Here is a 23467-nt window from a genome sequence, read left to right on the forward strand (position 1 = left end):
GTTTTTAGGAATCTACTGCAAAAAGTTGGTCAAAAATCCTCAAAACGATTGGAAAACTCTGCTGTTTTTAGGAATCTACTGAAAAAATGTTGGTCAATTATCTTTCAAATGATTGAAACGCTCTGCTGTTTTTAGCATGATCTACTGCAAAAATTGGTAGTCAAAAATCCTCAAAATGATTGGAAAGCTCTGCTGTTTTTAGGAATCTACTGCAAAAACGATAGTCAAATTTTTAAAAAATGATTGGAAAGTCCAGCTGTTTTTATTATGATCTAATGCAACAATTGTTTGTTAAAAATCCTCCAAATGATTGGAAAACTCTGCTCTTTTTATGAATCTTCTGCAAAAATGTTGGTGAAAAATCCTCAAAATGATTGAAAAGCTCTGACGTTTTTAGGAATCTCCTGCAAAAATGTTAGTCAAAAATACTCAAAATGATTGGAAAGCTCTGCTATTAGCATGATCTACTGCACAACTTTTTAGTCAAAAATTGTCAAAACGATTCGAAAGCTCTGCTGTTTTTCAGAATCTACTGAAAAAAATGTTGGTCAAATATCCTTAAAACAATTGGAAAACTCTGCTGTTTTTAGGAATCTACTGAAACAAAATGTTGGTCCAAAATCCTCAAAACGATTGGAAAACTCTGCTACTTTTAGGAATCTACTGCAAAAATTTTGGTCAAATATCCTCAAAACGATTCGAAAGCTCTGCTGTTTTTATGAATCTACTGAAAAAAATGTTGGTCAAATATCCTTAAAACGATTGGAAAACTCTGCTGTTTTTAGGAATCTACTGAAACAAAATGTTGGTCCAAAATCCTCAAAACGATTGGAAAACTCTGCTACTTTTAGGAATCTACTGCAAAAATGTTGGTCAAATATACTCAAAACGATTGGAAAACTCTGCTGATTTTAGGAATCTTCTGCAAAAATGTTAGTCAAAAATACTCAAAATGATTGAAAGCTCTGCTGTTTTTAGGAATCTACTGAAAAAAATGTTGGCCAAATATCCTCAAAACAATTGGAAAACTCTGCTGTTTTTAGGAATCTACCGCAAAAATGTTGGTCAAAAATCCTCAAAACGATTGGAAAACTGCTGTTTTTAGTAATCTAATGGAAAAAAATTTGGTCAAAAATCCTCAAAACGATTGGAAAACTGCTGTTTTTAATAATCTAATGAAAAAAATGTTGGTCAAAAATCCTCAAAATGATTGGAAAGCTCTGCTGTTTTTAGCATGATCTACTGCAAAAATGTTAGTCAAAAATCCTCAAAATGATTGGAAAGTTCTGCTGTTTTTAGGAATCTACTCCAAAAAATGTTGGTCAAAAATCCTCAAAACGATCGGAAAACTGCTCTTTTTAGGAATCTACTGCAAAAATGTTGGTCAAAAATCCTCAAAACGATTGAAAAGCTCTGCTGTTTTTAGGAATCTTCTGCAAAAATGTTAGTCAAAAATACTCAAAATGATTGAAAGCTCTGCTGTTTTTAGGAATCTACTGAAAAAAATGTTGGCCAAATATCCTCAAAACAATTGGAAAACTCTGCTGTTTTTAGGAATCTACCGCAAAAATGTTGGTCAAAAATCCTCAAAACGATTGGAAAACTGCTGTTTTTATGAATCTACTGAAAAAAATGTTGGTCAAATATCCTTAAAACGATTGGAAAACTCTGCTGTTTTTAGGAATCTACTGAAACAAAATGTTGGTCCAAAATCCTCAAAACGATTGGAAAACTCTGCTACTTTTAGAAATCTACTGCAAAAATGTTGGTCAAATATACTCAAAACGATTGGAAAACTCGCTGATTTTAGGAATCTTCTGCAAAAATGTTAGTCAAAAATACTCAAAATGATTGAAAGCTCTGCTGTTTTTAGGAATCTACTGAAAAAAATGTTGGCCAAATATCCTCAAAACAATTGGAAAACTCTGCTGTTTTTAGGAATCTACCGCAAAAATGTTGGTCAAAAATCCTCAAAACGATTGGAAAACTGCTGTTTTTAGTAATCTAATGAAAAAAAATTTGGTCAAAAATCCTCAAAACGATCGGAAAACTGCTCTTTTTAGGAATCTACTGCAAAAATGTTGGTCAAAAATCCTCAAAACGATTGAAAAGCTCTGCTGTTTTTAGGAATCTTCTGCAAAAATCTTTAGTCAAAAATACTCAAAATGATTGAAAGCTCTGCTGTTTTTAGGAATCTACTGAAAAAAATGTTGGCCAAATATCCTCAAAACAATTGGAAAACTCTGCTGTTTTTAGGAATCTACCGCAAAAATGTTGGTCAAAAATCCTCAAAACGATTGGAAAACTGCTGTTTTTAGTAATCTAATGAAAAAAATGTTGGTCAAAAATCCTCAAAACGATTGGAAAACTGCTGTTTTTAGTAATCTAATGGAAAAAAATTTTTTTTTTATAACTTTATAAAAAGTTTCTCGAGATAGTTTCTCGTGCACATGAGATACATGTGTAAAAATTAAAAAAAATAAAAAATAAAAAATAAATTCCCCCATGTCCCTTTAGGGGCTCTGTAATCTCCTGCAAAAATGTTAGTCAAAAATACTCAAAATGATTGGAAAGTTCTGCTGTTTTTAGGAATCTACTGCAAAAATGTTGGTCAAAAATCCTCAGAATGATTGAAAAACTCTGCTGTTTTTAGGAATCTACTGAAAAAAATGTTGGTCAAATATCCTCAAAACGATTGGAAAGCTCTGCTGTTTTTAGAAATCTACTGCAAAAAATGTTGGTCAAAAATCCTCAAAATGATTGGAAAGCTCTGCTGTTTTTAGGAATCTACTGCAAAAAATGTTGGTCAAAAATCCTCAAAATGATTGGAAAGCTCTGCTGTTTTTAGGAATCTACTGCAAAAAATGTTGGTCAAAAATCCCCCAAGACGATTGAAGAGCTCTGCTGTTTTTAGGAATCTACTCCAAAAAATGTTGGTCAAAAATCCTCAAAATGATTGGAAAGCTCTGCTGTTTTTAACATGATCTACTGCAAAAATTGTTAGTCAAAAATCCTCAAAATGATTGGAAAGCTCTGCTGTTTTTAGGAATCTACTGGAAAAAATGTTGGTCAAAAATCCTCAAAACGATTGGAAAACTCTGCTCTTTTTAGGAATCTACTGCAAAAATGTTGGTCAAAAATCCTCAAGACGATTGAAAAGATCTGCTGTTTTTAGGAATCTACTGAAAAAAATGTTGGCCAAATATCCTCAAAACGATTGGAAAACTCTGCTGTTTTTAGGAATCTACCGCAAAAATGTTGGTCAAAAATCCTAAAAACGATTGGAAAACTGCTGTTTTTAGGAATCTACTGAAGAAAAATGTTGGTTAAAAAATCCTCAAAACGATTGGCAAACTCTGCTCTTTTTAGGAATCTACTGCAAAAATGTTGGTCAAAAATCCTCAAAACGATTGAAAAGCTCTGCCGTTTTTAGGAATCTACTGCAAAAATGTTGGTCAAAAATCCTCAAAATGATTGGAAAGCTCTGCTGTTTTCAGGAATCTACTGCGAAAATTGTTAGTCAAAAATCCTCAAAATGATTGGAACACTGCTATTTTTAGGAATCTACTGGAAAAAATGTTGGTTAAAAAATCCTCAAAACGATTGGAAAACTTTGCTGTTTTTAGGAATCTACTGAAGAAAATGTTGGTTAAAAAAATTCTCAAAACGATTGGAAAACTCTGCCGTTTTTAGGAAACTACTGCAAAAATGTTGGTCAAAAATCTTCAAAACGATTGGAAAACTGCTGTTTTTAGGAATCTACTGAAGAAAATGTTGGTAAAAAAATCCTCAAAATGATTGGAAAGCGGCTGTTTTTGGGAATCTACTGCAAAAATGTTGGTCAAAAATCCTCAAAACGATTGGAAAACTCAGCTGTTTTTAGAAATCTCCTGCAAAAATGTTAGTCAAAAATACTCTATATTATTGGAAAAATCTGCTATTTTTAGCATGATCTACTGCAAAACTTGTTAGTCAAAAATCCTCAAAACGATCGGAAAGCTCTGTTGTTTTTAGGAATCTACTGCAAAAATGTTGGTCAGAAATCCTCAAAACGATTGAAAAGCTCTGCCATTTTTAGGAATCTACTGCAAAAATGTTGGTCAAAAATCCTCAAAATGATTGGAAAGCTCTGCTGTTTTTAGCATGATCTACTGCAAAAATTGTTAGTCAAAAATCCTCAAAATGATTGGAACGCTCTGCTGTTTTTAGGAATCTACTGAAAAAAATGTTGGTCAAAAATCCTCAAAACGATTGGAAAACTCTGCTCTTTTTAGGAATCTACAGCAAAAATGTTGGTCAAAAATCCTCAAAACGATTGAAAAGCTCTGCTGTTTCTAGGAATCTACTGCAAAAATGTTGGTCAAAAATTTTCAAAACGATTGGAAAACTGCTGTTTTTAGGAATCTACTGAAGAAATTGTTGGTAAAAAAATCCTCAAAACGATTGGAAAACGGCTGTTTTTAGGAATCTACTGCAAAAAGTTGGTCAAAAATCCTCAAAACGATTGGAAAACTCTGCTGTTTTTAGGAATCTACTGAAAAAATGTTGGTCAATTATCTTTCAAATGATTGAAACGCTCTGCTGTTTTTAGCATGATCTACTGCAAAAATTGGTAGTCAAAAATCCTCAAAATGATTGGAAAGCTCTGCTGTTTTTAGGAATCTACTGCAAAAACGATAGTCAAATTTTTAAAAAATGATTGGAAAGTCCAGCTGTTTTTATTATGATCTAATGCAACAATTGTTTGTTAAAAATCCTCCAAATGATTGGAAAACTCTGCTCTTTTTATGAATCTTCTGCAAAAATGTTGGTGAAAAATCCTCAAAATGATTGAAAAGCTCTGACGTTTTTAGGAATCTCCTGCAAAAATGTTAGTCAAAAATACTCAAAATGATTGGAAAGCTCTGCTATTAGCATGATCTACTGCACAACTTTTTAGTCAAAAATTGTCAAAACGATTCGAAAGCTCTGCTGTTTTTCAGAATCTACTGAAAAAAATGTTGGTCAAATATCCTTAAAACAATTGGAAAACTCTGCTGTTTTTAGGAATCTACTGAAACAAAATGTTGGTCCAAAATCCTCAAAACGATTGGAAAACTCTGCTACTTTTAGGAATCTACTGCAAAAATTTTGGTCAAATATCCTCAAAACGATTCGAAAGCTCTGCTGTTTTTATGAATCTACTGAAAAAAATGTTGGTCAAATATCCTTAAAACGATTGGAAAACTCTGCTGTTTTTAGGAATCTACTGAAACAAAATGTTGGTCCAAAATCCTCAAAACGATTGGAAAACTCTGCTACTTTTAGGAATCTACTGCAAAAATGTTGGTCAAATATACTCAAAACGATTGGAAAACTCTGCTGATTTTAGGAATCTTCTGCAAAAATGTTAGTCAAAAATACTCAAAATGATTGAAAGCTCTGCTGTTTTTAGGAATCTACTGAAAAAAATGTTGGCCAAATATCCTCAAAACAATTGGAAAACTCTGCTGTTTTTAGGAATCTACCGCAAAAATGTTGGTCAAAAATCCTCAAAACGATTGGAAAACTGCTGTTTTTAGTAATCTAATGGAAAAAAATTTGGTCAAAAATCCTCAAAACGATTGGAAAACTGCTGTTTTTAATAATCTAATGAAAAAAATGTTGGTCAAAAATCCTCAAAATGATTGGAAAGCTCTGCTGTTTTTAGCATGATCTACTGCAAAAATGTTAGTCAAAAATCCTCAAAATGATTGGAAAGTTCTGCTGTTTTTAGGAATCTACTCCAAAAAATGTTGGTCAAAAATCCTCAAAACGATCGGAAAACTGCTCTTTTTAGGAATCTACTGCAAAAATGTTGGTCAAAAATCCTCAAAACGATTGAAAAGCTCTGCTGTTTTTAGGAATCTTCTGCAAAAATGTTAGTCAAAAATACTCAAAATGATTGAAAGCTCTGCTGTTTTTAGGAATCTACTGAAAAAAATGTTGGCCAAATATCCTCAAAACAATTGGAAAACTCTGCTGTTTTTAGGAATCTACCGCAAAAATGTTGGTCAAAAATCCTCAAAACGATTGGAAAACTGCTGTTTTTATGAATCTACTGAAAAAAATGTTGGTCAAATATCCTTAAAACGATTGGAAAACTCTGCTGTTTTTAGGAATCTACTGAAACAAAATGTTGGTCCAAAATCCTCAAAACGATTGGAAAACTCTGCTACTTTTAGAAATCTACTGCAAAAATGTTGGTCAAATATACTCAAAACGATTGGAAAACTCGCTGATTTTAGGAATCTTCTGCAAAAATGTTAGTCAAAAATACTCAAAATGATTGAAAGCTCTGCTGTTTTTAGGAATCTACTGAAAAAAATGTTGGCCAAATATCCTCAAAACAATTGGAAAACTCTGCTGTTTTTAGGAATCTACCGCAAAAATGTTGGTCAAAAATCCTCAAAACGATTGGAAAACTGCTGTTTTTAGTAATCTAATGAAAAAAAAATTGGTCAAAAATCCTCAAAACGATCGGAAAACTGCTCTTTTTAGGAATCTACTGCAAAAATGTTGGTCAAAAATCCTCAAAACGATTGAAAAGCTCTGCTGTTTTTAGGAATCTTCTGCAAAAATCTTTAGTCAAAAATACTCAAAATGATTGAAAGCTCTGCTGTTTTTAGGAATCTACTGAAAAAAATGTTGGCCAAATATCCTCAAAACAATTGGAAAACTCTGCTGTTTTTAGGAATCTACCGCAAAAATGTTGGTCAAAAATCCTCAAAACGATTGGAAAACTGCTGTTTTTAGTAATCTAATGAAAAAAATGTTGGTCAAAAATCCTCAAAACGATTGGAAAACTGCTGTTTTTAGTAATCTAATGGAAAAAATTTTTTTTTTTATAACTTTATAAAAAGTTTCTCGAGATAGTTTCTCGTGCACATGAGATACATGTGTAAAAATTAAAAAAAATAAAAAATAAAAAATAAATTCCCCCATGTCCCTTTAGGGGCTCTGTAATCTCCTGCAAAAATGTTAGTCAAAAATACTCAAAATGATTGGAAAGTTCTGCTGTTTTTAGGAATCTACTGCAAAAATGTTGGTCAAAAATCCTCAGAATGATTGAAAAACTCTGCTGTTTTTAGGAATCTACTGAAAAAAATGTTGGTCAAATATCCTCAAAACGATTGGAAAGCTCTGCTGTTTTTAGAAATCTACTGCAAAAAATGTTGGTCAAAAATCCTCAAAATGATTGGAAAGCTCTGCTGTTTTTAGGAATCTACTGCAAAAAATGTTGGTCAAAAATCCTCAAAATGATTGGAAAGCTCTGCTGTTTTTAGGAATCTACTGCAAAAAATGTTGGTCAAAAATCCCCCAAGACGATTGAAGAGCTCTGCTGTTTTTAGGAATCTACTCCAAAAAATGTTGGTCAAAAATCCTCAAAATGATTGGAAAGCTCTGCTGTTTTTAACATGATCTACTGCAAAAATTGTTAGTCAAAAATCCTCAAAATGATTGGAAAGCTCTGCTGTTTTTAGGAATCTACTGGAAAAAATGTTGGTCAAAAATCCTCAAAACGATTGGAAAACTCTGCTCTTTTTAGGAATCTACTGCAAAAATGTTGGTCAAAAATCCTCAAGACGATTGAAAAGATCTGCTGTTTTTAGGAATCTACTGAAAAAAATGTTGGCCAAATATCCTCAAAACGATTGGAAAACTCTGCTGTTTTTAGGAATCTACCGCAAAAATGTTGGTCAAAAATCCTAAAAACGATTGGAAAACTGCTGTTTTTAGGAATCTACTGAAGAAAAATGTTGGTTAAAAAATCCTCAAAACGATTGGCAAACTCTGCTCTTTTTAGGAATCTACTGCAAAAATGTTGGTCAAAAATCCTCAAAACGATTGAAAAGCTCTGCCGTTTTTAGGAATCTACTGCAAAAATGTTGGTCAAAAATCCTCAAAATGATTGGAAAGCTCTGCTGTTTTCAGGAATCTACTGCGAAAATTGTTAGTCAAAAATCCTCAAAATGATTGGAACACTGCTATTTTTAGGAATCTACTGGAAAAAATGTTGGTTAAAAAATCCTCAAAACGATTGGAAAACTTTGCTGTTTTTAGGAATCTACTGAAGAAAATGTTGGTTAAAAAAATTCTCAAAACGATTGGAAAACTCTGCCGTTTTTAGGAAACTACTGCAAAAATGTTGGTCAAAAATCTTCAAAACGATTGGAAAACTGCTGTTTTTAGGAATCTACTGAAGAAAATGTTGGTAAAAAAATCCTCAAAATGATTGGAAAGCGGCTGTTTTTGGGAATCTACTGCAAAAATGTTGGTCAAAAATCCTCAAAACGATTGGAAAACTCAGCTGTTTTTAGAAATCTCCTGCAAAAATGTTAGTCAAAAATACTCTATATTATTGGAAAAATCTGCTATTTTTAGCATGATCTACTGCAAAACTTGTTAGTCAAAAATCCTCAAAACGATCGGAAAGCTCTGCTGTTTTTAGGAATCTACTGCAAAAATGTTGGTCAGAAATCCTCAAAACGATTGAAAAGCTCTGCCATTTTTAGGAATCTACTGCAAAAATGTTGGTCAAAAATCCTCAAAATGATTGGAAAGCTCTGCTGTTTTTAGCATGATCTACTGCAAAAATTGTTAGTCAAAAATCCTCAAAATGATTGGAACGCTCTGCTGTTTTTAGGAATCTACTGAAAAAAATGTTGGTCAAAAATCCTCAAAACGATTGGAAAACTCTGCTCTTTTTAGGAATCTACAGCAAAAATGTTGGTCAAAAATCCTCAAAACGATTGAAAAGCTCTGCTGTTTCTAGGAATCTACTGCAAAAATGTTGGTCAAAAATTTTCAAAACGATTGGAAAACTGCTGTTTTTAGGAATCTACTGAAGAAATTGTTGGTAAAAAAATCCTCAAAACGATTGGAAAACGGCTGTTTTTAGGAATCTACTGCAAAAAGTTGGTCAAAAATCCTCAAAACGATTGGAAAACTCTGCTGTTTTTAGGAATCTACTGAAAAAATGTTGGTCAATTATCTTTCAAATGATTGAAACGCTCTGCTGTTTTTAGCATGATCTACTGCAAAAATTGGTAGTCAAAAATCCTCAAAATGATTGGAAAGCTCTGCTGTTTTTAGGAATCTACTGCAAAAACGATAGTCAAATTTTTAAAAAATGATTGGAAAGTCCAGCTGTTTTTATTATGATCTAATGCAACAATTGTTTGTTAAAAATCCTCCAAATGATTGGAAAACTCTGCTCTTTTTATGAATCTTCTGCAAAAATGTTGGTCAGAAATCCTCAAAACGATTGAAAAGCTCTGCCATTTTTAGGAATCTACTGCAAAAATGTTGGTCAAAAATCCTCAAAATGATTGGAAAGCTCTGCTGTTTTTAGCATGATCTACTGCAAAAATTGTTAGTCAAAAATCCTTTAAATGATTGGAACGCTCTGCTGTTTTTAGGAATCTACTGAAAAAAATGTTGGTCAAAAATCCTCAAAACGATTGGAAAACTCTGCTCTTTTTAGGAATCTACAGCAAAAATGTTGGTCAAAAATCCTCAAAACGATTGAAAAGCTCTGCTGTTTCTAGGAATCTACTGCAAAAATGTTGGTCAAAAATTTTCAAAACGATTGGAAAACTGCTGTTTTTAGGAATCTACTGAAGAAATTGTTGGTAAAAAAATCCTCAAAACGATTGGAAAACGGCTGTTTTTAGGAATCTACTGCAAAAAGTTGGTCAAAAATCCTCAAAACGATTGGAAAACTCTGCTGTTTTTAGGAATCTACTGAAAAAATGTTGGTCAATTATCTTTCAAATGATTGAAACGCTCTGCTGTTTTTAGCATGATCTACTGCAAAAATTGGTAGTCAAAAATCCTCAAAATGATTGGAAAGCTCTGCTGTTTTTAGGAATCTACTGCAAAAACGATAGTCAAATTTTTAAAAAATGATTGGAAAGTCCAGCTGTTTTTATTATGATCTAATGCAACAATTGTTTGTTAAAAATCCTCCAAATGATTGGAAAACTCTGCTCTTTTTATGAATCTTCTGCAAAAATGTTGGTCAGAAATCCTCAAAACGATTGAAAAGCTCTGCCATTTTTAGGAATCTACTGCAAAAATGTTGGTCAAAAATCCTCAAAATGATTGGAAAGCTCTGCTGTTTTTAGCATGATCTACTGCAAAAATTGTTAGTCAAAAATCCTTTAAATGATTGGAACGCTCTGCTGTTTTTAGGAATCTACTGAAAAAAATGTTGGTCAAAAATCCTCAAAACGATTGGAAAACTCTGCTCTTTTTAGGAATCTACAGCAAAAATGTTGGTCAAAAATCCTCAAAACGATTGAAAAGCTCTGCTGTTTCTAGGAATCTACTGCAAAAATGTTGGTCAAAAATTTTCAAAACGATTGGAAAACTGCTGTTTTTAGGAATCTACTGAAAAAAATGTTGGCCAAATATCCTCAAAACGATTGGAAAACTCTGCTGTTTTTAGGAATCTACCGCAAAAATGTTGGTCAAAAATCCTAAAAACGATTGGAAAACTGCTGTTTTTAGGAATCTACTGAAGAAAAATGTTGGTTAAAAAATCCTCAAAACGATTGGCAAACTCTGCTCTTTTTAGGAATCTACTGCAAAAATGTTGGTCAAAAATCCTCAAAACGATTGAAAAGCTCTGCCGTTTTTAGGAATCTACTGCAAAAATGTTGGTCAAAAATCCTCAAAATGATTGGAAAGCTCTGCTGTTTTCAGGAATCTACTGCGAAAATTGTTAGTCAAAAATCCTCAAAATGATTGGAACACTGCTATTTTTAGGAATCTACTGGAAAAAATGTTGGTTAAAAAATCCTCAAAACGATTGGAAAACTTTGCTGTTTTTAGGAATCTACTGAAGAAAATGTTGGTTAAAAAAATTCTCAAAACGATTGGAAAACTCTGCCGTTTTTAGGAAACTACTGCAAAAATGTTGGTCAAAAATCTTCAAAACGATTGGAAAACTGCTGTTTTTAGGAATCTACTGAAGAAAATGTTGGTAAAAAAATCCTCAAAATGATTGGAAAGCGGCTGTTTTTGGGAATCTACTGCAAAAATGTTGGTCAAAAATCCTCAAAACGATTGGAAAACTCAGCTGTTTTTAGAAATCTCCTGCAAAAATGTTAGTCAAAAATACTCTATATTATTGGAAAAATCTGCTATTTTTAGCATGATCTACTGCAAAACTTGTTAGTCAAAAATCCTCAAAACGATCGGAAAGCTCTGCTGTTTTTAGGAATCTACTGCAAAAATGTTGGTCAGAAATCCTCAAAACGATTGAAAAGCTCTGCCATTTTTAGGAATCTACTGCAAAAATGTTGGTCAAAAATCCTCAAAATGATTGGAAAGCTCTGCTGTTTTTAGCATGATCTACTGCAAAAATTGTTAGTCAAAAATCCTCAAAATGATTGGAACGCTCTGCTGTTTTTAGGAATCTACTGAAAAAAATGTTGGTCAAAAATCCTCAAAACGATTGGAAAACTCTGCTCTTTTTAGGAATCTACAGCAAAAATGTTGGTCAAAAATCCTCAAAACGATTGAAAAGCTCTGCTGTTTCTAGGAATCTACTGCAAAAATGTTGGTCAAAAATTTTCAAAACGATTGGAAAACTGCTGTTTTTAGGAATCTACTGAAGAAATTGTTGGTAAAAAAATCCTCAAAACGATTGGAAAACGGCTGTTTTTAGGAATCTACTGCAAAAAGTTGGTCAAAAATCCTCAAAACGATTGGAAAACTCTGCTGTTTTTAGGAATCTACTGAAAAAATGTTGGTCAATTATCTTTCAAATGATTGAAACGCTCTGCTGTTTTTAGCATGATCTACTGCAAAAATTGGTAGTCAAAAATCCTCAAAATGATTGGAAAGCTCTGCTGTTTTTAGGAATCTACTGCAAAAACGATAGTCAAATTTTTAAAAAATGATTGGAAAGTCCAGCTGTTTTTATTATGATCTAATGCAACAATTGTTTGTTAAAAATCCTCCAAATGATTGGAAAACTCTGCTCTTTTTATGAATCTTCTGCAAAAATGTTGGTCAGAAATCCTCAAAACGATTGAAAAGCTCTGCCATTTTTAGGAATCTACTGCAAAAATGTTGGTCAAAAATCCTCAAAATGATTGGAAAGCTCTGCTGTTTTTAGCATGATCTACTGCAAAAATTGTTAGTCAAAAATCCTTTAAATGATTGGAACGCTCTGCTGTTTTTAGGAATCTACTGAAAAAAATGTTGGTCAAAAATCCTCAAAACGATTGGAAAACTCTGCTCTTTTTAGGAATCTACAGCAAAAATGTTGGTCAAAAATCCTCAAAACGATTGAAAAGCTCTGCTGTTTCTAGGAATCTACTGCAAAAATGTTGGTCAAAAATTTTCAAAACGATTGGAAAACTGCTGTTTTTAGGAATCTACTGAAGAAATTGTTGGTAAAAAAATCCTCAAAACGATTGGAAAACGGCTGTTTTTAGGAATCTACTGCAAAAAGTTGGTCAAAAATCCTCAAAACGATTGGAAAACTCTGCTGTTTTTAGGAATCTACTGAAAAAATGTTGGTCAATTATCTTTCAAATGATTGAAACGCTCTGCTGTTTTTAGCATGATCTACTGCAAAAATTGGTAGTCAAAAATCCTCAAAATGATTGGAAAGCTCTGCTGTTTTTAGGAATCTACTGCAAAAACGATAGTCAAATTTTTAAAAAATGATTGGAAAGTCCAGCTGTTTTTATTATGATCTAATGCAACAATTGTTTGTTAAAAATCCTCCAAATGATTGGAAAACTCTGCTCTTTTTATGAATCTTCTGCAAAAATGTTGGTGAAAAATCCTCAAAATGATTGAAAAGCTCTGACGTTTTTAGGAATCTCCTGCAAAAATGTTAGTCAAAAATACTCAAAATGATTGGAAAGCTCTGCTATTAGCATGATCTACTGCACAACTTTTTAGTCAAAAATTGTCAAAACGATTCGAAAGCTCTGCTGTTTTTCAGAATCTACTGAAAAAAATGTTGGTCAAATATCCTTAAAACAATTGGAAAACTCTGCTGTTTTTAGGAATCTACTGAAACAAAATGTTGGTCCAAAATCCTCAAAACGATTGGAAAACTCTGCTACTTTTAGGAATCTACTGCAAAAATTTTGGTCAAATATCCTCAAAACGATTCGAAAGCTCTGCTGTTTTTATGAATCTACTGAAAAAAATGTTGGTCAAATATCCTTAAAACGATTGGAAAACTCTGCTGTTTTTAGGAATCTACTGAAACAAAATGTTGGTCCAAAATCCTCAAAACGATTGGAAAACTCTGCTACTTTTAGGAATCTACTGCAAAAATGTTGGTCAAATATACTCAAAACGATTGGAAAACTCTGCTGATTTTAGGAATCTTCTGCAAAAATGTTAGTCAAAAATACTCAAAATGATTGAAAGCTCTGCTGTTTTTAGGAATCTACTGAAAAAAATGTTGGCCAAATATCCTCAAAACAATTGGAAAACTCTGCTGTTTTTAGGAATCTACCGCAAAAATGTTGGTCAAAAATCCTCAAAACGATTGGAAAACTGCTGTTTTTAGTAATCTAATGGAAAAAAATTTGGTCAAAAATCCTCAAAACGATTGGAAAACTGCTGTTTTTAATAATCTAATGAAAAAAATGTTGGTCAAAAATCCTCAAAATGATTGGAAAGCTCTGCTGTTTTTAGCATGATCTACTGCAAAAATGTTAGTCAAAAATCCTCAAAATGATTGGAAAGTTCTGCTGTTTTTAGGAATCTACTCCAAAAAATGTTGGTCAAAAATCCTCAAAACGATCGGAAAACTGCTCTTTTTAGGAATCTACTGCAAAAATGTTGGTCAAAAATCCTCAAAACGATTGAAAAGCTCTGCTGTTTTTAGGAATCTTCTGCAAAAATGTTAGTCAAAAATACTCAAAATGATTGAAAGCTCTGCTGTTTTTAGGAATCTACTGAAAAAAATGTTGGCCAAATATCCTCAAAACAATTGGAAAACTCTGCTGTTTTTAGGAATCTACCGCAAAAATGTTGGTCAAAAATCCTCAAAACGATTGGAAAACTGCTGTTTTTATGAATCTACTGAAAAAAATGTTGGTCAAATATCCTTAAAACGATTGGAAAACTCTGCTGTTTTTAGGAATCTACTGAAACAAAATGTTGGTCCAAAATCCTCAAAACGATTGGAAAACTCTGCTACTTTTAGAAATCTACTGCAAAAATGTTGGTCAAATATACTCAAAACGATTGGAAAACTCTGCTGATTTTAGGAATCTTCTGCAAAAATGTTAGTCAAAAATACTCAAAATGATTGAAAGCTCTGCTGTTTTTAGGAATCTACTGAAAAGAATGTTGGCCAAATATCCTCAAAACAATTGGAAAACTCTGCTGTTTTTAGGAATCTACCGCAAAAATGTTGGTCAAAAATCCTCAAAACGATTGGAAAACTGCTGTTTTTAGTAATCTAATGAAAAAAAAATTGGTCAAAAATCCTCAAAACGATCGGAAAACTGCTCTTTTTAGGAATCTACTGCAAAAATGTTGGTCAAAAATCCTCAAAACGATTGAAAAGCTCTGCTGTTTTTAGGAATCTTCTGCAAAAATCTTTAGTCAAAAATACTCAAAATGATTGAAAGCTCTGCTGTTTTTAGGAATCTACTGAAAAAAATGTTGGCCAAATATCCTCAAAACAATTGGAAAACTCTGCTGTTTTTAGGAATCTACCGCAAAAATGTTGGTCAAAAATCCTCAAAACGATTGGAAAACTGCTGTTTTTAGTAATCTAATGAAAAAAATGTTGGTCAAAAATCCTCAAAACGATTGGAAAACTGCTGTTTTTAGTAATCTAATGGAAAAAAAATTGGTCAAAAATCCTCAAAACGATTGGAAAACTGCTGTTTTTAGTAATCTAATGAAAAAAATGTTGGTCAAAAATCCTCAAAATGATTGGAAAGCTCTGCTGTTTTTAGCATGATCTACTGCAAAAATGTTAGTCAAAAATCCTCAAAATTATTGGAAAGTTCTGCTGTTTTTAGGAATCTACTCCAAAAAATGTTGGTCAAAAATCCTCAAAACAATCGGAAAACTCTGCTCTTTTTAGGAATCTACTGCAAAAATGTTGGTCAAAAATCCTCAAAACGATTGAAAAGCTCTGCTGTTTTTAGGAATCTTCTGCAAAAATGTTAGTCAAAAATACTCAAAATGATTGAAAGCTCTGCTGTTTTTAGGAATCTACTGAAAAAAATGTTGGCCAAATATCCTCAAAACAATTGGAAAACTCTGCTGTTTTTAGGAATCTACCGCAAAAATGTTGGTCAAAAATCCTCAAAACAATTGGAAAACTGCTGTTTTTAGTAATCTAATGAAAAAAAATGTTGGTCAAAAATCCTCAAAACGATTGGAGAACTGCTGTTTTTAGTAATCTAATGAAAAAAAATTTGGTCAAATATCCTCAAAACGATTGGAAAACTGCTGTTTTTAGTAATCTAATGAAAAAAATGTTGGTCAAAAATCCTCAAAATGATTGGAAAGCTCTGCTGTTTTTAGCATGATCTACTGCAAAAATGTTAGTCAAAAATCTTCAAAATGATTGGAAAGTTCTGCTGTTTTTAGGAATCTACTCCAAAAAATGTTGGTCAAAAATCCTCAAAACAATCGGAAAACTCTGCTCTTTTTAGGAATCTACTGCAAAAATGTTGGTCAAAAATCCTCAAAACGATTGAAAAGCTCTGCTGTTTTTAGGAATCTTCTGCAAAAATGTTAGTCAAAAATACTCAAAATGATTGAAAGCTCTGCTGTTTTTAGGAATCTACTGAAAAAAATGTTGGCCAAATATCCTCAAAACGATTGGAAAACTGCTGTTTTTAGTAATCTAATGAAAAAAATGTTGGTCAAAAATCCTCAAAACGATTGGAAAACTGCTGTTTTTAGTAATCTAATGAAAAAAATGTTGGTCAAAAATCCTCAAAACGATTGGAAAACGTTGCTGTTTTTAGGAATCTACTGAAAAAATGTTGGTCAATTTTTTTTTTAAATGATTGGAAAGTCCAGCTGTTTTTAGCGTGATCTAATGCAACAATTGTTTGTTAAAAATCCTCCAAATGATTGGAAAGCTCTGCTGTTTTTAGGAATCTACTGAAAAAAATGTTGGTCAAAAATCCTAAAAACGATTGGAAAACTTTGCTGTTTTTAGGAATCAAATGCAAAAATGTTAGTCAAAAATACTCAAAAGCTTGGCTGTTTTTAGGAATATACTGTAGAAATGATCGTTAACATTAATGACTGCAAAAATAATAGTCAAAGACGTTGTATATGATAGCAGAGCTCTGATGTTTTTAGGAATCTAGTAGAAAAATACCAGTGACAGACGTTCTATGTGACAGGAGTCATACTTATAGTACATGTTTGCAGATGACAGAGTTGGAGTCGCAGTACGGTGGTTACGCCCCCTGTGGGAGTGCATCGGTAATAAGTTTATTGCAAAAATACAGGTTCCCGCTTTCCCCCGAGCAACACTACTAATGTGACACATCCTGTAGCATACATTCATTCATTCATTCCTTCTGGTGGGTCGCTCTCCTGCTCTTCTTCACTGCTTGCATTCCATTGCTTGAAAGTATAACGAGTAAATAGATGCAGAAGAAGAAGAAAGTCCACCAGCAGCATTAAAACATGACATCTCCTCCTCTTGAAGTGTGTGTTGTGTTGTGTTGTGTTGTGTTGTGTCCTCCTGGCTGATACAGGGCCTTGAGGGGGAGGGTGGATTTGCATAGCGGACTCAAGCGCTACAATTGGCTACATTCTCCCGCATCCTTGGAGTTTGAAAAAGACAGAAGAAAAAAAGGAGAAATAAAAAGACGGGTGTTGCTCTGCAATAAACGCCAACCTTTGGTTTTGTTAGCTCAATGCATTCTTACAATGGCCACCTTTCTTCTTGTTGAATGTAGAGCATGACGTTGACGCTGCATAGTAGGGGTGTAACGGTACATGTACCTGTACAGGTGTGTTCCCGCACAATGAGGGAGGGACAGGAAGCGTTTCTGCCAAGGAGAAGCCCGAGCTTAAAAACACGCTGGCCCAGTTTGAGTGTCCTGTTTGGACAAGATAAGTGCAGACAGGGAACAGGACTACAAGCTGCAATATGTATACAGTACTTATTGAATGAAAATAGTCCCAAATAGTCCCGTTCATTGACAGGGCGCCTTATAATCCGGTGCGCCTTTTGTTTGAAAATAATCCCGAATTAACCTGTTCTTGGTGCACCTTTTCTATGAAAATAGTCCTAAATAGTCCCGTTCATCGACAGGGCGCCTTATAATCCGGTGCGCCTTTTGTTTGAAAATAATCCCGAATTAACCTGTTCTTGGTGCACCTTTTCTATGAAAATAGTCCTAAATAGTCCCGTTCATCGACAGTGCGCCTTATAATCCGGTGCGCCTTTTGAATGAAAATAGTCCCGAATAGACCCGTTCATCGACAGTGCGCCTTATGGGGACGGCGTGGCGCAGTGGAAGAGTGGCCGTGCGCGACCCGAGGGTCCCTGGTTCAATCCCCACCTAGTACCAACCTCGTCATGTCCGTTGTGTCCTGAGCAAGACACTTCACCCTTGCTCCTGATGGGTGCTGGTAGCGCCTTGCATGGCAGCTCCCTCCATCAGTGTGTGAATGTGTGTGTGAATGGGTAAATGTGGAAGTAGTGTCAAAGCGCTTTGAGTACCTTGAAGGTTGAAAAGCGCTATACAAGTACAACCCATTTATCATAATAGACCCGTTCATCGACAGTGCGCCTTATGGTCTGGTGCACCTTTTGAATGAAAATAGTCTCGAATAGACCAGTTCATCGACAGTGCGCCTTATGATCTGGTGCACCTTTTTCTATGAAAATAGTCCCGAATAGTCCCGTTCATCAACATTGCACTTTATAATCTGGTGCACCTTTTGGATCAAAATAGTCCCAAATAGACCCGTTCATCGACATTGCATTTTACAATCTGGTGCACCTTTAGTTTGAAAATAATCCCCAATTAACCTGTTCATGGTGCACCTTTTCTATGAAAATAGTCCCAAATAGTTCGGTTTATCGACAGTGCGCCTTATGGTCTGGTGCACCTTTTCTATGAAAATAGTCCCAAATAGTCCCGTTCATCGACAGTGCGCCTTATAATCCGGTGCACCTTTTGAATGAAAATAGTCCCGAATAGACCTGTTCATTGACAGTGCGCCTTATGGTCTGGTGCACCTTTTCCATGAAAATAGTCTAAAATAGACCATGCACTTTATGGTCTGGTGCACCTTTTCTATGAAAATAGTCCCGTTCATCAACATTGCACTTTATAATCTGGTGCACCTTTTGGATCAAAATAGTCCCAAATAGACCCGTTCATCGACATTGCATTTTACAATCTGATGCACCTTTTGTTTGAAAATAATCCCGAATTAACCTGTTCATGGTGCACCTTTTCTATGAAAATAGTCCCAAATAGTCCCGTTTATCGACAGTGCGCCTTATGGTCTGGTGCACCTTTTCTATGAAAATAGTCACAAATAGTCCCGCTCATCGACAGTGCGCTTTATAATCTGGTGCGCCTTTTGGAGGAAAATAATACCCAATTAACCTGTTCATGGTGCACCTTTTCTATGAAAATAGTCCCAAATAGTCCCGTTTATTGACAGTGCGCCTTATGGTCTGGTGCACCTTTTCTATGAAAATAGTCCCAAATAGTCCCGCTCATCGACAGTGCGCTTTATAATCTGGTGCACCTTTTGGAGGAAAATAATCCCGAATTAACCTGTTCATGGTGCACCTTTTCTATGAAAATAGTCCCAAATAGACCCGTTCATCGACAGTGCGCCTTATGGTCTGGTGCACCTTTTCTATGAAAATAGTCCCAAATAGTCCCGCTCATCGACAGTGCGCTTTATAATCTGGTGCACCTTTTGGAGGAAAATAATCCCGAATTAACCTGTTCATGGTGCACCTTTTCTATGAAAATAGTCCCAAATAGACCCGTTCATCGACAGTGCGCCTTATGGTCTGGTGCACCTTTTCTATGAAAATAGTTCAGAATAGTCCCGTTCATCAACATTGCACTTTATAATCTGGTGCACCTTTTGGATCAAAATAGTCCCAAATAGACCCGTTCATCGACATTGCATTTTACAATCTGGTGCACCTTTAGTTTGAAAATAATCCCCAATTAACCTGTTCATGGTGCACCTTTTCTATGAAAATAGTCCCAAATAGTCCCGTTCATCGACAGTGCGCCTTATGGTCTGGTGCACCTTTTTTTATGAAAATAGTCCCAAATAGTCCCGTTTATCGACAGTGTGCCTTATGGTCTGGTGCACCTTTTCTATGAAAATAGTCCCAAATAGTCCCGTTCATCGACAGTGCGCTTTACAATCTGGTGCGCCTTTTGGAGGAAAATAACCTCAAATTCACCGTGTGCCTTATAATCTGGTGCGCCTTTTCTAAGAAAGTAGTCCCAAATAGACCCATTCATCGACAGTGCGCCTTATGGTCTGGTGCACCCTTTGAATGAAAATAGTCTCGAATAGACCAGTTCATCGACAGTGCGCCTTATGGTCTGGTGCACCTTTTCCATGAAAATAGTCCTGAATAGACCAGTTCATCAACGGTGCGCTTTATAATCTGGTGCACCTTTTAGTTTGAAAATAATCCCGAATTAACCTGTTCATGGTGCACCTTTTCGATGAAAATAGTCCCAAATAGAACCGTTCATCGACAGTGCGCTTTACAATCTGGTGCACCTTTTGGATGAAAATAGTCCCGAATAGACCCGTTCATCGACAGTGCGCCTTATAAACTGGTGCGCCTTTTGTTTGAAAATAATCCCAAATTAACCTGTTCATGGTGCACCTTTTCGATGAAAATAGTCCTAAATAGACCCATTCATTGACAGTGCGCCTTATAATCCGGTGCGCCATCAACGGTGCGCTTTATAATCTGGTGCACCTTTTGGATGAAAATAGTCCCGAATAGACCCGTTCATTGACAGTGCGCCCTATAATCTGGTGCACCATTTAGTTTGAAAATAATCCCGAATTAACCTGTTCATGGTGCACCTTTTCTATGAAAATAGTCCCAAATAGAACCGTTCATCGACAGTGCGCTTTACAATCTGGTGCGCCTTTTGGATGAAAATAGTCCCGTTCATCGACAGTGCGCCTTATAATCTGGTGCGCCTTTTGGAGGAAAATAGTCCCGTTCATCGACAGTGCGCCTTATAATCTGGTGCGCCTTTTGGAGGAAAATAATCCCGAATTGACCGTGTGCTTTATAATCTGGTGCGCCTTTTCTATGAAAATAGTCCCATTCATCGACGGTGCGCTTTGTAATCCGGTGCGCCTTTTGTATGAAGATAGTCCCAAATAGACCAGTTCATCAACATTACGCTTTATAATCCGGTGCGCCTTTTGGATGAAAATAGGCTCAAATAGACCGTGCGCCTTATGGTCTGGTGCATCTTTTCTATGAAAATAGTCCCGAATAGACCAGTTCATCGACGGTGCGCTTTATAATCTGGTGCACCTTTTGGATGAAAATAGTCCCGAATAGACCCGTTCATCGACAGTGCGCCCTATAATCTGGTGCATTTTTTAGTTTGAAAATAATTCCGAATTAACCTGTTCATGGTGCACCTTTTCTATGAAAATAGTCCCAAATAGACCCGTTCATCAACAATGGGCCTTATAATCTGGTGCGCCTTTTGTATGAAAATAGTCCCAATTAGACCGGTTCATCGACAGTGCGCCCTATAATCTGGTCCACCTTTAGTTTGAAAATAATCCCGAATTAACCTGTTCATGGTGCACCTTTTGGATGAAAATAGTCCCAAATAGTCCCATTCATCGACAGTGCGCCTTATAATCTGGTGCGCCTTTTGGAGGAAAATAATCCCGAATTGACCGTGTGCTTTATAATCTGGTGCACCTTTTCTGTGAAAATAGTCCCATATAGTCCCGTTCAACGACGGTGCGCTTTGTAATCCGGTGCGCCTTTTGGATGAAAATAGTCTCAAATTGACAGTGCGCCTTATGGTCTGGTGCACCTTTTCTATGAAAATAGTCCCGAATAGACCAGTTCATCGACGGTGCGCTTTATAATCTGGTGCACCTTTTGGATGAAAATAGTCCCGAATAGACCCGTTCATCGACAGTGCGCCCTATAATCTGGTGCACCTTTTAGTTTGAAAATAATCCAGAATTAACCTGTTCATGGAGCACCTTTTCTATGAAAATAGTCCCAAATAGTCCCATTCATCAACATTGCGCCTTATAATCTAGTGCGCTTTTTGAATGAAAGTAGTCCCGAATAGTCCCATTCATCAACATTGCGCTTTATAATCTGGTGCGCCTTTTGTATGAAAATAGTCCTGAATTGACCGTGTGCCTTATAATCTGGTGCACCTTTTCTATAAAAATAGTCCCGAATAGACGCCTTCATCGACAGTGCGCCTTATAATCCGGTACGCTTTATGATCTGAAAAATATGCTAACTCACCCTCTTCCTCTCACGCGAGACCCACCCAGGAATGGAGCCATATAAATCCCCTCCCTACTTTAAAAAAAAAAAAAAAAAATTAAAAATGTAATGGCAACAGATAAATCCAAATGTGATCTATAGATATTAAAATATTGAAAGTAAAAAAATAAATAAATAATAATATATTAAATATTTTTAACCCTTTAATGACTAAGACCTTTCATCACCAAACTTGAGGGGAGCCCTTAATGGTTTTGATATATATATATATATATATATATATATATATATATATATATATATATATATATATATAAAGAATGAGCCGTCCGTGCTAGCCCTCATGTTTGCTATTTACAAATGTTGCATCTTGTTCCCTCATGTAGCGTTACACCCCTACTGCTTAGCAAGGGTGTGTGTGCGTGTGTGTGTGTTCTTGTATTTCTACCCTTCTTGAGACATCAACAAGGAAAAGTAGCTTCCATATGAGGAGGTTAGGACATAAATCATGGTCCCAATACGGAAAACCATTACATCTAATAGAGAGCCAAATACTAGAGTCCGTGAACATTGCTCCAAAGTCAGGATTTTTTGTTGATTTAATGTGCATACAAAAGTAAACATTGACAGGTGCAAAGGCAGCAATATATGATGAAAGAAGACGGCAGCTAAAGAAGGACTTCCCTATTCGTCCCCGAAAAAAAAAAAAAAACAGGTGAACAGCTGATTTTACGACTTCGGGTGCTGACGTAAGACAACCCGTGTCCCATATGTGACCATAGAATGAACTAATAGACTACGGTACTCAGACTATAGTGGCCATTAACAGTTAGCTTCTACGGCTGGGTTGCCCAAAGTGCGGCACAGGCGCCATCTGTGGTCCCTTACTCCTTTGTCATCGGCCTTAAGTAAAAAATAGATATCTCATTTGCACCCCTGGTGGTGAAATCTATCAAAATGAGGGTGGTCCCAAAAAGGAGGGATTTTTCAAATTGACTGTGTCGCTTTCAAAAGTGCTCCCCCTCTGGTCAACATATGAAATAACAAGTGTGTGTACAAATTTGAAATGCGCCCCCTTTGGCCAAAATTAATTAAAACAATTTTTTTTTTAATATGTATATAGAGACATACTGTAATAACTTGAAGTAAATAATGAATATTAAAAACCAAAAAAATAAAAAATAAATAAATAAATGAATGAACTAAAAGCAGTCTTTTTCTCACAATTTGTCGACTTCTTTCTTATGAAATTGGGAACAATTTCTCATATTCTTTCCGTTTCTGTAATATTGCAATATTTTCTCGTAAAATTATGACCTTTTCATGTAAAATTATGACTTTTTTCATGTAAAATTATGACTTTTTCATGTAAAATTATGACTTTTTAATGCAAAATGGTGACATTTGTCATGTAAAATTATGACTTTTTAATGCAAAATATTGCCAATTTTTTTGTTCTTGTAAAATTGTGTAATTTTTTGGGCGTAAAATTATGACTTTTGTCATAATTTTGCAGAGTGAAATTCCCATAATCGTTATAACGTTGCCAACATTTTAAAGTGTTGTTATAAAATTGTGACTTTTGTCGAGTAAAATTACCACTCTTGTCATAAAAATGCGCAAATTTTTACGCTTTTCTTGTAAAATTATCGAGTAAAATTCCAACTTTTATCATAATATCACACAAATGTTCCGTTTTTCTTGTCAAAATTTGGACTTGCGTTGAGTAAGATGACGACTTTTATTATAACACTGCCAACATTCTAAGTTTTTCTCGTACAATTATGACTTTTTCATGTAAAATTATGACTTTTTAATGCAAAATGGTAACATTTGTCATGTAAAATTCTGACTTTTATCACAATATTGCCAATTTTTGTGTTGTTCTTGTAAAATAGTGACAATTTTTTTTAGTAAAATGATGACTTTGGTCATAATTTTGCCGAGTAAAATTCCCAT

At 34.8% G+C, this 23467-nt stretch overlaps 1 long non-coding RNA gene across 6 annotated transcripts; it reads right to left on the reverse strand.

Annotated features, from left to right (window-relative positions):
• Positions 1 to 16434: 16434 nt before the first annotated feature.
• On the reverse strand, positions 16435 to 21721 carry LOC133577644 (uncharacterized). Of its 6 annotated transcripts, XR_012049412.1 has the most exons (5): positions 19709 to 21715; positions 19351 to 19598; positions 19220 to 19284; positions 17790 to 19045; positions 16435 to 17487 (listed from the first exon to the last, which is right to left on the reverse strand). It is a non-coding gene; the product is annotated as an uncharacterized lncRNA (long non-coding RNA). The 6 variants fall into 6 exon arrangements; XR_012049409.1 differs by having other exon boundaries at positions 17790 to 19598; positions 19709 to 20191; positions 20887 to 21721; XR_012049413.1 differs by having other exon boundaries at positions 17790 to 18241; positions 18459 to 19598; positions 19709 to 21718.
• Between the last annotated feature and the right edge of the window lie 1746 nt (positions 21722 to 23467).

This window comes from Nerophis lumbriciformis, linkage group LG39, assembly GCF_033978685.3.
Source record: "Nerophis lumbriciformis linkage group LG39, RoL_Nlum_v2.1, whole genome shotgun sequence".
Taxonomy (NCBI): Eukaryota; Metazoa; Chordata; class Actinopteri; order Syngnathiformes; family Syngnathidae; genus Nerophis; species Nerophis lumbriciformis.